Genomic DNA, 14,317 nt, shown 5'->3' with positions numbered 1-14,317 from the left:
TCTAATGTAAATGCAATTTATATTTCTTTTTTTTTCTTTTTTTTTTTTTTAAAGACCTTTTTTTTCTATTATAAATTGGTGTTCATGTAATGTTATTTTTGTCAGATGTTTTGCAAATCAAGAATAAACAGTTGTACATAACAGTAGCATTCTGTCTGCTTTGTTTTTTTCATTTCTGGACATTTCTGATGAAATTCTGCTTCGTGTCTTTGAGCATCTCTTTAAAGACTCCAGTGTTCTATTGGAGGAAACACATCTTCACAGTTTACACAATGGCACTTCCACAATACCGCTGACAAGGGATTCATGATAATGTATCTGGAAAATCTGCAGACACGGTAGTCATAGTAACACTTTCTGAAAATGTTTTGCTTTCGACTGATGGAAAAGGTTGGACTGCCTGTATTTAGAGCAACCTTAATGAATGTGATAACAACCTTCTAAAATGGAAGAACTGAATAAATCACAGATTTCTAGGCTCTATCCATCTTAAAACAGACTGATTTGAGATCCTATTTTTGAGCAGTTGTTATACATTCACACAGGTCTTCCTCTTCACGCTGAGAGAGAAGAGGATGTTTAGAGTCTGCAGTGTTGCTTGTTATGTGACTCTATGCGTTCATAGTCTTTCAACAGATACAAACGACTATAATCTGTTCACTGACGAAGGATATTTCAACCGGTATCTGAGAGAACCTCTTTGTGGAGAAACTTTGCGCTAGCTGCATTGTGTTTATTGTTGTTGAAAGCATAGAAAATATTTTAAAATCCGTGGCCTCTTGGCTTCATTGTGCCCAAGAAAATGATCAAAACTATACAACATGGTCTAATGGACATTGAAATTCCACCAGCACATATTGTGATTTACACAAAACAGCCCATTTAAGCGGCTCATTTGTCTTTTTGTCGGTTGTCAGGGTAACGACGTAAGGTGCCGGGGGAGGAGCAGCCGAATGGAGACGGGGTGAGGAGTGATGAAAAGCACTACGGTCTATACACAGCCAGAAACTGCAACAGCCAAATGACATTATTCATACATTTTAATCATCTTGTGTGAAAGGTTAATTGTGAAGAAGCTCGTTAGCAGAAGCTCGGTCTCCTCCACAGGATCTAAGACAAGCAGAGCAGGCTGGAGCACCTTGGAGTAACAAATATGAGTAACTTGATACTTTGATTTCTGAATTGTATGCCATCGAAACATCCTATCGTAGGGGTGTCATAAAAATATCACAGCATAGTATGTCATAAGAATGTTTCTAAATAGGGCAAACGCTAAGATGCAAATTTGAGAATCGTCAACAAAATATCCTTATAGGCCATTCAAATGAAAGAGCCATGGAAAATATATCACAGTATGCCAAAAGATTCTCATGTTTGTGTCGTAACACAAGGTTTTTCAAAAAAATATCAGAATTAATTAAACATTTATCAGCATGAAAATATCATAGCCATGAAAATATATTTTATCATGGTAGAGAATATTTCATTAAAATATTGTGTAAAAAGTGTTCAAAAGGTACAATAGTCATAAAAACATCATGATGTTGTATGTCATAACAAATGTCATAGTATCCTTTGCAATAATAATGACATAGTATCCTATCATTAAAAATTCATGGTACAATATAATAATAAACATGTCTTTATATGTCATAAGTAGTCCTAGAAAAGTAATATTACACTTAACATAAAATGTAATTTCCAGAAAATCATCAACATACAATTGTAAATTGTGCCAAACGAATATTTGTGTTTAACAAAAAAGTGACTTTTAAACTTTAGTAGGCTGGAAGAATTACAGTTGAAAAAAATATGACATTCTTTCGAATGACTTTTTATTGCTTGTTTCCATATTTCACAGCTACTTCATTTATTACATATTTATGGCTTTCATTTCCTGATTATTTTCAGACCATTTTATGCTTTTTTTTAATGCCATTTTAATATTTGTTTCATCTTTAGCCCAATGATTTTCATTTTGGACAAATATGTTTGCCTCTCTGGCAAGTTAAACAACCCTCGTCCTTCAATTTTGGCTTGGCGTGACTAAAGAGCATTTGACCGCTGGGTTGTTTGTTGCTTCGCGCCGTGCAGCCCCAGACGTTAGCGTAAGGGTACGCTACCCCAGCTATGGACACAGTGGTTATGTTCTTGTGTTTGTTGTTTGTTGTTGTTTAGACTCTTATCTCATAATTCACAAGAAACTTCAGTTCTTCTTCCAGACTCCCTTCTTCTACGTCTCATGCTCCAGTACATGACAGCGTCCCCGTTAATTATATTCTTTGATAACTTGCAGGTTTATAGAATGTGTTTAACATTCCAATATTTGACATATAACTAAATCCCTCCGGTCTGACGTTTTACTCACAAATACAATCTTTTTTAATTTGACCACAATGACACACTTTATATATTTTAATGTCACCCACCAGAGGGCACTGTCTCTCGTTGCTTATCTGTTTCATAGACTGCATATGCCCCCCATTGACCTAATGACCTGTCTGAATCACCACTAAAGATAACCAGAAACAGTTAAGATCGTTTAGGTCATACTGGACAAGCTCACCACAAAGCTGCGTGCGGTGTCTCTGCAGCGACGCGCCGGGGAGCACAGAGAGACGGCTTGTTTTGACACTCAGACATATCTGACATATGTACAATATGTCGGAAGAGATTTGGGCTCACCTCAGCTCGTATGGTCATGCATGGAGCAAGATTGCATGGGCTGCGATGTGCAGGAGAGGCAAATAAAAGGTTATCAGAGAAATCCAGTCATTGCATGACAGTTAATTGTCAGTCCGGGTACGAAGCTGGGGCACTTCTTTTGCCTGCTGATAAGGTTGCGCTGGTGCGGTCTGCTGAGCCGTTGCCTCTGTGCACGAGGTTACATGAGGGAAAAGAGGGACTTTGGTTGCAGCGAAATCCCTTAGGTGAGGGCTTTCTGGCTCCTTTATCTCAAAATAGAGCAACGAGAAACTGTACATCGTGTACTTTTCCACAGGGGATTGTTTCTCTAGCTCTACATTTACCTCCCGAGAATAACAAACAATACTGACAAGAAGCAGCCGAATGCATAGTTTGTAAATGCTCCCCGGCAACGACACAGTTTTAGGAATGTCCACATGTGAAGTTGCTCTTTTAAGCATCAGGTGAACTTGCATTCATGTTAAAAAAAAAAAAAGTTCACTCAAATGGCAGTGATTTTCCCTGTGCATCAGCCCACCCAACTTAGATTTAGTACACTTATACGGGTCGACTCATACGGGGACTTTGAAAACCACTCTAGACATTCATTTAAAATCCTCAAATTCTCTTCAGATGTTGGCATGTTGCTGAGACGATGTATTTCCTTTCATTTTTTTCTTTGAAGATCCCACGACTGCTTATTTAGGTCGAGCGGGACTAATATTGGAATACCAGAACACATATTCTATCTTCATGAAGTCAGCTAGGGTTTGAAATAGTTCAGATATTTGTACAAACAATGGGCCCTTGGGTTAACCTCCAAGTGCAGCCTTTAAGTTCTTGCTTAATTATTTCTTCCCTCAGCAATCGTGTTACAGATCCGGACACGTTAACTTGTGAATATTTTACTGTGACGGAATGTATGATTAAATATAGTTTACAAAGGCCAATGCTTTTTGTGGACTGTGCACTCGTTGCGCTGGGTCACAACAGGACAGTTGGTCAGGTTTTTGGGTGAGGCAGAGTCTAGTCATGAGTACCAGATAAAGATGTCCACGCACACACACTGCTGAGTGGAACCAGTGTACAAGCATAATGGGGTGGTCCTCAAATATATTTATGTCTGGGGTATACGGAGTAACGGTCACACTATCGGAGAATACTGCACCTCCGAGCAGTGCATACTGATGGCCAATAGCTGAGTGATGGAGAAAGTTCTTAGAAATTTTTTACTTAAGTAAAAATAGTAATACAAAAGTGTAAAAATAATTAACAAAAGTGACATTTTTTGTAGCTGGTAATGGTGGGGATGTTTTATTTATTTGATATGCTGCTGGGTACCTTAACCTATGATAATATCACTTCATTTGTTAGTTTTAATTAATACCGTAAAAAGTGAAGGAGTAAAAAATAAAACGTTTGACTCCAAATATAGCGGAGGGGATGTATAAAGAAAACTCTAAATGTTCAGTAGATCCATTTGTACTTGAGTATAGGTACATTGGTTACATTCAAATGTTGCCCAGCCTCCGAAAGAAACATCACTGTATGTTTTACTGAGAATGCCCCTGCCAAAGAAGAAGAGGGTGGGGGGGCTGCGCCCCAGCTTGGGGGTATGGCTGTTCAGTTGGCACATAGCCGCCTGCAGGGGGGTGTCAGTTGTGACTTTCCAGTAATAACAAGGGCGTGTTGTTTTCTGTGTGCATATCTCTTGTCCGTCTGTGTGTGAGACGGAGACACAGAGAGAGAGAGAGAGAGAGAGAGAGAGAGAGAGAGAGAGAGAGAGAGAGAGAGAGAGAGAGAGAGAGTTTTATTTCAAACCAAACAGTCCGTCACGAAGAGGAGACAAAGCAAAAGGATCCATGCAGTCGGAGGCGTAATGTGAAGCTCATGCCGTGCATCGAGTGTCTCTGTGTGTTGGCCTACAGGGCGAAAGAGAGAGGAGCCTTTTTGACTGATTCCCTGCCCACGTATCTAAACTGGATGTTGGGTGCGCTTTACGCGAGTCATTCAAATATCATTAGGGTTAAACCCACCATGTGGTTTGGGTTCAGAATGTGAGGCGCGTATGCAGTGGCCCCGTAGATGTTTCTCTGCTCTCAGGCCCTCCATGGGGCAAAATAACATTCTTTGCTCTCACGGAGCTGAAGGTGGAGACAGAGAAGAAATACATATATTTACAATATCAATAAACGTACGTTTTTTAAGAGAGATTCTGAGATGTAGCGCTGGGGAGGTACAAGTCACGCCTTCACTGTTAATGATAGCTTTGCATGCAAGGATTCAAGTGCCGCGGCCGCAGAGTCATTAAACAGATTCTTTATTACAACAAAGCTGTTTGATTGATGTTGAATAGGGGGAACATTTTATTTAACATTTTTTTTGAAGAATGTTTCTTGAATGTAGAAAACATTCTGAAATCCTCTTTGTTGTTCCAGAGAGAGTATAGAACAAAGTTTTTTTTTTTTATTCTGTTGTTTATGTGATGTTGGTGTGTGTGTGTGTCTGTGTGTGTGTGTGTGTGTGTGTGTGTGATGAAGTGTTCTCCTTGGAAAATAATGGTTGCAAAGTTGCAGTAACAGCCAAACATTTCCTCAGTGTTTTCCCATGCCCTATATTTATTTATACCCTGTGTGTGTCACACACACACACACACACACACACACACACACACACACACACACACACACTCACGCACACAGTATGCCACTGTGTTTATTCACTTTCTCCACTTCAGTCATGTGGTTCCTATAACAGCCCAGATTTCATTACACATGGAGTTTAGCCGGTTCGTCTCGTCCCGCTCAGCGAGCGTTCCTGCACTTTCCTGCACTTTCCTGCACTTTTGTTACTTTCTTGATTACGTCCACGACCCCTTTCTACTTTTTTTTTTTTTTTTTGATTGCGTCTCTGCCTGACCCGTTTGTACCTTTGACGTCTGTCATTGTTTGTGTACCAAACCGTGCCTGTCCTCGACCACAAATAAAAGCCACCCTTGACTTTGTCCAAGTCGTTCTCCGGTTTCTTGTTCGCTGCCAAATTCACTGGCATTTGGTTCAAGGTTCAAAACAGCCAGATGATAAAATGAGTTTCTACTCCGGCTTCGTCCTCACTAATACGTTTCCGTTTACAACGAGGCTTTAAAAACAAAAACAATCTCTGCACAAGTGCGTAAGCACTGTTTGCAAAACGATTTCCGTCCATACCAGCATGCCGAGTAGTCTTCAGTAATCATTATGTAATCAAGTAATAAAATATAAAAAAAATGCTTGATAATTCCTTCCTCTAAAATCTTCCTCTATATACTTAAACAGACAAATTGTTTTCTTAAAACTTAGTTACGTGGCTGCGGTACCTCTCACAAATATATAATGTATTCATTTTTAATGAACATTAAAAATAAATGCGTACAAATCAAAGTTTTATCGGATTGCCTCATAGATCTGGCTGTTGGTTGAGCTACAATAAACAGTTCTGCTTTCAATTTGTTTACAGTTTCTTCTTTTAATTTAATTGAATAAGTATTGATCAGAGGAAGAAAGTCATTCGTTTTGTGCCCATTGGCCTCCTCGATGCCGGCAAATTGGAACCTTAAACTTCCACTCTAAAGGGTTGAGAACGCCGCTGAAGAGGCTGCTAATCGCTCCAATAACAGCTTGCTTCCTCTCCACGTCGCCAGTGAATTATGTGCAGAATTTATCTGCACAACACCTTGTAGAATAGACAACAAGATCAGAAACGTTTATAATCTGCTATGCATCTTGACTCATCTTGGGGTACATCTCCAAGTCTCTTATTCACTTCCACATTTTCCTTAATTGTGTATTTTGCTTTGAGCCTCAATCCTTGCAAGGAGGAAACCGTGCAAGGATTGAGGTTATAAGGAAATGTAGACAAACAACACGTGCTTTCCTGACAACAGCGGATCAGCTGTCACTTTTCCAGCTGCAGAGACTTTTGATGGAGTTTGTGTCTGCACGCATGCACACTGCACAGCACTAATACCAAATGCACACACACATCACAGTATTCAACGGTATTGTTGTTCTCTCTGTGGTCTGTTAGCTGTTTGACAAACGGTGTTCTGTGTCTCTGCTGCGTTCTGCTTGCGTCCGTAGAAGCAGACTATTACTGTTATTTGTTCATTATTTGTATGTACTAAAATTCTGGTACGTACATAGAGTTATTGTTCGTATGATTATAGGGTCATTTAAACATTGGAAGGTATTAATTAGGCTGAATGTTTTTCAGGGGAAATTGAAATGATGTAACTTGGCCAGGAACGATCGGCCTCGCATGGCTGAATGGAAATGACTGTGTTCTTTTTTGGCAGACCGTCTCTTGGGTTCTCTTTTCCTTCGATTGAATCCATAATGAAAGTTATTAGGAGAAATAATAGATTGTGAGTGTGACGGTGAAAGCTTTTTAACTCGAAAAAAACCTACAAAATGCAGACGGTGATAATGTTCTTCTTGTTAACTTATTTTAGGAAGATATGCTCTCCCTCTGGAGAATGAGATATTTCAGGCTGAGAGAAAAACATTTCCGCTCCGTTTAAATTCAATTCAAATCAGTTACTTTTGGCTAAAAGCAATTCTGCAGTTAGTAACAATTATATACATTATAACATTTCTTTGGTAGATGTTAGAGTGCCGATTGCGTCCTAATGCGGATGCAGCCGCTGGATCGGGACATCGGGCCTGTGTCCCACTTTATAGAACCAGGCACCACAGCTGCTCTCCACTGACCGCATGACTCAGGGCATGATGGGAAACAGCTGGCCGTCGACAGAATCCAAGAGCCACCAGCTCTTAGATGAGCCGGTGGCTCCGTGACAACAAACGCCACGTTTTATAGAAAAATCCCATCTTTCTGTGCAATTGTTGGTTGGTTGACGCTGGATAGTTTGGTATTACTCTTGTACTGTGCAATGAATATGTATCTCTAAAAGCATATCTTTTGTCATTGCTAATAATAATAATAGTGCTTATTTAGACAACAGATCAAAACAAGACACAAAAAGAACAAAGGAGAGCACGCAGTGCAGATGTGGGCATATTTCAACATAAATGTATAATTACAAACACATGAAGAAATTCAATTGAGGTCTGGAAACTACAAGTGATTTGCTGGTGCTAATGTTTCCTTTCTAACACGCTGAACATGATCATTATGATTCCTGCTAAACATCAGCATGTTAGCGCTGTCATTGTGAACATGTAATCATTGTGGGGAAATGTAGCCACCAAGTACATGCTCCTTGGGTGTGTGTGAGAATATAGAATTTAAATGTCATTGCGTAGTGCTCGAGTCGAGTGTCTTTGTGGTTTCCTGAACATTTAACAACTCCGGCTCGGCTGAGACACACAGATGTGAACAGCACACAAAACCTTTTTTCGATGAACAGCTCTGTGGGCAAACCAAAGAACAAGTACGGTATTAAAGTGTGCTACCTGATATGTGTGTGTCTGTCACGGGGCTTTCTGCTGTAGGACCTCAGCCGTGCAAACCAACTCACTCGGAAAGCTGAGGGTGAGGCGTGAGATGGATGTGTATCAGATATTCAGTATGTGATGTTGATGAACTTATATACATCTTAAATAGTAATGTGTGATATCCGGTTTGTAACACCTCTGCAGAGAGGCATTTACTCAGTAAAAGCCACAGAGAGGATTTCTGATCCCAGCTGGAGGCAGGGGGACACCTGTCGACCTCCTCATCAGCCCTGTGGTCACCCCGGCCTACATACAGAGAAACAGAGAAACACACCGGATGTGCACGCAAACAGAAAACTGTGCCTGTAAAAGTTCAGTATTATCAACCAAATTTGATTAGAACATTGTATATATACACTTAAACATATACATTTAGGGTAGAGGAGCTGCAGAAAAGATGTCATCAGACTTTTGTGACTAAAGCTGCGCTTGCACCAAACCACACCACACAAACTACTTCACTCTCTTATTCTCTCATATGTTTACATCCTTTCTAGGTTTATAGAACTAATGTTAAATAATATGACGTAGCTGTACATCTCAACGTCAAACTTCAAATATCTGTAGTAATGTTCTTTTTTTTACATCACTTTCACAAAGAGTAAGTGAGAAACATTTCATTTTACTGGCAAAATGTAGTTTTTAAATATATATTTGTAAGGCCGTTCCTAAATAACGCTTTCAGGCACCTCCTTTGCTTTTAAAAGTCTCTCAATTCACTCTCAAATGAAAAAAAAAAAGGAAAAACAAAATGCAGTGATGACAAGAGACTCTTGCAGTGACAGCATATTCAACAACTCAAGGGTTGAGGTTACAAGACAGTCAACCGACTGTGCGTGTGCGTGTGTGTGTGTGTGTGTGTGTGTGTGTGTGTGTGTGTGTGTGTGTGTGTGTGTGTGTGTGTGTGTGTGTGTGTGTGTGTGTGTGTGTGTGTGTGTGTGTGTGTGTGTGTGTGTGTGTGTGTGTGTGTATGTATTGTGGTGATGGAGCGGTGGGGGGGCTGCATTTTTTGCACAGAGCTCACAGGTGCGTCGTGTAATATACCCCCTGCACTACATGATGCACCCACACATACACGCCGACAAACGTGATACTTGAGATACGCGGAGGAGGGGATTTCACAAGAAACGTGGACGCCTCTGACTAACTTGTGAGTGTGACCCACGTACGTTGTTAGCAGATATTAAACATTGCTGGAGCAACACAAAGAGAGGAAATAAAAGTGAATGCTCAATGAAGTCATAATTTTCGCAAAAATACTCCTGACACATCTGTGTATGCTGTGTTTGCACATGTCTCTGTGTGCATTCAGAATTGTACGTGTGTATCTACAACGCTGTCTTCTGACTGTATCTTACGATTGTTTGAAGTGTTGTTTAAAAAATAAATAAGAATGTTTCTTCCCTAGTTGTGCTGAACAAAAAAAAAATGAAAGTACAAAAGACACAGAAGCATAACTATACAGATGTGTATCGCCAGGTCTCTCCTCAAATATGAATATAAAGTGTTGAGGTGTAAATCAATGTGGATTAGTATGTAGCAAATATACACAAACATCAGGTCATATTTTCACCCTCCAGCTTTAACATAAGAAGATGTAGCACAGAGCCTATAAACCACATAACCGGTACCCTCTTTGCCAGGGTGACTTCATGTTATTTCCACTGCCTCCCACTCTCCCACCCTCACACACACACACGCACACACACACACACACACACACACAAATAAGGGATCTGCAGTTTGTCCTCCTTTGCAGTGGTCTTGTTCATTCTGCATCAAGTTCCCAAGGCCGTTTCATTACAGAGAGTCCAGTTAATCTGAGGCACACCCACCCACCAGTGGAGGGTTTCGGCAACAGCTGAGCAAAACATCTGCTGGGTCCTTTGTCCCAGTCAGGAAGTTCAGGGGTTGATTTAGACCAACGCTTGACATACACCGATAAATTTGTTGATTCCACTTCCAGAAACGCACCCCCCTTCACATTCTGCAGCTCGCAAACTTTTTTTCTTTTTTTCTCTCTCTAAGACACCCCCCCCCCCCCCCTCAAATGTTTTCTCATTCTATACAGCTGTTCCCTTGCCTCATGTTGGACATTCTTTCATTCTTTAGGGCTCTGGCTGTCAGGCACCCATTACTCTCGTTCCTGCTGTGTGTGTGTGTGTGTGTGTGTGTGTGTGTGTGTGTGTGTGTGTGTGTGTGTGTGTGTGTGTGTGTGTGTGTGTGTGTGTGTGTGTGTGTGTGTGTGTGTGTGTGTGTGTGTGTGTGTGTGTGTGAGAGAGAGAGAGAGAAACAGGCAATGTAACAATATAAGAAGAATCTAAGCCTGAAAGACAGAGTACAGCTGCATGGAGTAGAACCCCACACGCACTCTCACAAACACACTCCCCCAGCTGTTTGCTGTTTGCTGGCCAATTACTTCGGGCTCTAGTCGTCCTGTCCCCTCCACTGCCCCCCCCCCCCCCCCCGCCCACCTCCCCCTGGTCCCATAAGCACCTTCCTGCTCCTGCTATTTTTAGCTTCAGAGACGGGGGGCTCCTTCACTGCGTAATCACGGAATCCACCGTGCAACCGCTGCTTCCATGTTTTCTGCGGTTATCCTCCCCCCCCCCACCCCCTCCTTTGTCTCCCACTCTTCAAACTCCCCTCTCCATCCTCCATCTTTTGGCCACAGGCGGAGGTAATATACTTGGGAATGCGAGACAAAGGCAAAGTGCGGCACGAAAACAGTCACAGAGCCGACAAACAACAAAGCAATTAGCCAGTGTTTGGTCTGCTGGGACAACCGTGACCTTTCAGGAAACCCCCCCTTCCTGGGGGAGACGAGGTTGGCTTGCAACTCGGGCAATCAGCACAATAAACAGCCAGCATTCTTGGAAGTGCAGGAGTGCGATTGACACAGTTTGTGTATTTCTCTTAGAAGTCATCACGACCTACATATTAGTTCTCACCCTAGCAACAGTAATATTGTGTTGTTTGTTTTGGTACAACAACTGTCGGTAACGAGAAGCAAAAAAAAAGCAAATGTCTTACCACATTCAGAATCTTGTTTATTTAAAGTAAAGGTCTTTTTTTATTCCAATGTTTCTCATCAATTCCCATGAAAAACTGAACTGAAACTGAAATGATTAAAGTTTTGCTTCGTCCTTATACGAGACCTTTTTTGCACCACACCTACATTGTTTCCTTGAAACTATTAGAAAATACATTTTTCTTACAATAAACCTGGGCATTGAAGTTTATCTGCAAATCCCAATTTGTCGTGCCGTTGTGAATACTCAAATTGGCAGCTGAAGTTATTCAACAAACTTACTGGTGTACTCATCTGTGCAGCTGTTTGGGGAACAACCCAGCCCTTTAGTTTGTCTATGATGAAGGCCCATGTGACCTACTTTTACAAACGTCTTCGGTGTGAACAAATCAAATCACCAATGACAGGGTGGAGAAGTCAAAAATAATTTAGAGAAGGTATTTCTTAACAGTGAAAAAAAGTCAGCTTTTTGACTGACCGATTTGATTTTAAAAATTGCCAATTCCTGCTCATTTTACATTTAAGAAGAAAAAAAGTTGCATTCAGGTTCATTTGCCTCACTGAATCTCCACTTCACAAATCAGAACGTTTTCTTGCAAATGCAATTATGGGCGTCCATGAAGTGAGTGAGTGCACATAATGCGGAAAAAGATGGTCATTCTCATGCGGATAAGACATTTCCATTTTTTTTTTCCACTTCTTGTGATCTGTCTCAACTGGACTGGTCCGGCAGATAACCCCCCCTGCTCTCCCCCCACCTCCTCCTCCCTGCACCACCCCCCCCCCTTTCCTTCTGCTCCTCCTCGCGCTAATCTTTTGGAACTTTAAACAGCCTGCGTGCACACCTCGCCGTTCCAGATGATGCTAATCCTATTGTATTGCTCGAGGACTCCTAACCTGCTTCTTATTAGCATTTGACATCTTTGATAGCGTCCTTTTCCTCTCTGTGCTCCAAATGGAACAGCTTAGCTATTTGACGAAGAGTGAGTGTCCAACTCAAAATTGATTGCAAAAGATTTGGGTGAATTTGTATCCACGGGGCCTTGAAAAGTGGGTTCATCTAATGTAAGTTGTTCCTTTTATGCATATTAAAACCCAGATGCTCTAATGTTGACTAAGTGGAAATTCTGAGTTTAAATGCTGATTGAAAAGAAAACTCAGACAACAGCATTTCTATAAATCATGAAATACTTTGTTATTGTTCTGATACGGCAGGGCCTTCACCCAACTGCAGCAAACAATTTGTTGTTTTTAAGCTTTTGTTTGTAGGGTATGAAATGTGAAATCTTTTTGAGAACGTTCCTTTGAGGTGAAACTGAGACGAATTTCCAACTTCAGAACCCCTCTCCCTTTCCACGAGGACGAAGGGTCACAACCCCCAAACAGTTTCCTTTGGTCACTATGTTTTCCCAAAGGATGAAGTTACATTTTAACCTGGGAGCTGATGCATAGCTGCTACCGCAGTAGCACAGAGGGCCGGACCACACAGCAGTCGAGGTCAGAATGGTTGTCGACCTTTTTGGCTGCACTGCTTTAACAGACAGAAGATAACATGCACTCTGAAATTAAACAAGTGAAATTCCACTTAAGGACTTAAGGACCTATGTGTGTGTGTGTCAATCTGTGGCATTGGTTTGTAATGAGGCAGATAAAAGATGTGTCTTTTGAAAAGGGCAGAATAAACTTATACTATATTATGTTATAGTCTAATTAGGGGGACTGTACATGCAGATATCTTGATGTCATATATAGGAACTAGTAAGGCATTCTCTGCATTCAAAAGACTGTTAAATACATGTGCTCCATTCTCATCAAAGGAATCGTGTTATGTTGTGTTCATAAACACAGGATTATTTTGAGCTCTCTGATGTTGTAATTTGATATGAAAAGATCCCGTCACAGATCTACTGAGTGACAAACCTGTGAGAGAAAACCACATGCTCAAACTCACCTCTTCAGCCCATGGTTCAAAGCAGGTTGTCAGCATGCTCACAGAGATAAGATCACAATAAACCAGACCAAATGATGAGTTAAACGTTCGGAACAGTGTTAGAAGGGTGAGAACATTTGGCAATGCTCACATATGTAAGACCTGGGTTGGGTCTTGGTTTTTTAGTGCTACATACAAAAGTTGTTGCTCTTTGAAAACCAATTTAACAACTGCCTTCCAATAACTAAATGTAGATTAACGTGTGTTGGAGTATTTAAGACAGACTTTTATGGCACAAGTACAGGAAGGAAGATTAGGTCTAAATAGACTGTGTTGCTGTCACTTCTATCTCTCAATACATTTCAAAATGCACTTCTTATTTTAACAAATTAAGTTAAATCAAGTTAAAGGTAAACAGTTTGGGGTTGGATTTAATGATCTTGGTCATTTTTATGAGCTGCATTCGAGTCATTATCACCCCCATCACATTTATTTGGCAGAAAAAGCTGCGTAAATGATGCTATGGTGTTAAATCAAAGATCCACTCAACTCGCCACAAACAGACTTGTGGTCAGATCCCTTGGCCTCACTTTGTAATGCACTATGTTTGCAGTTAATCTAATGTATAATTCAAACAAAACTAAATTAAGGCAAAAACATGTATGTAATGTGTTACTTGATCAGAATATGGAAAAGATCAGCTAACTTAAGATAAGTGACAGCGGTCTACCGAGTTAAAGTCCTGTGTTCTCGTCCATCCTCCACTGAGGGGCCCTGAGCGGACCTTTACGCCCCATGTATTAATTCGCCAGACCTCCCAAATACTGTTGGCGCAGTGCAGAGCGGACCGACGTGCTTAAAGATCGATTGAAGTTCTGTAATTGTGTTCACTTGTTCGTTGGTCTCAAGTCATCGCTTCCTGCCGATGAGAAGACAGTGAGACACACCGTCATCCTTCTTGCTTTGTATTTTTGTTGTTGTGTGTAGTGTAAAACTACAGCAACAGTTTAAGAATGTATTTTCAACAGTCGATGCAGCTTTCTCATCTCGGCGCACTTTGTCCATCCTACAGCTACACTTCCTGCTATTGTCTTTCAGACAAGCGACTGCACAATCTGTCTCTCTCTGTCTCTCTTTCTTTCCGACACACACACACACACACACTCATACAAACAC

The sequence above is a fragment of the Pungitius pungitius genome, chromosome 8, assembly GCF_949316345.1.
Source record: "Pungitius pungitius chromosome 8, fPunPun2.1, whole genome shotgun sequence".
In the NCBI taxonomy this organism is placed as follows: Eukaryota; Metazoa; Chordata; class Actinopteri; order Perciformes; family Gasterosteidae; genus Pungitius; species Pungitius pungitius.
This window is presented reverse-complemented; position numbering follows the sequence as displayed.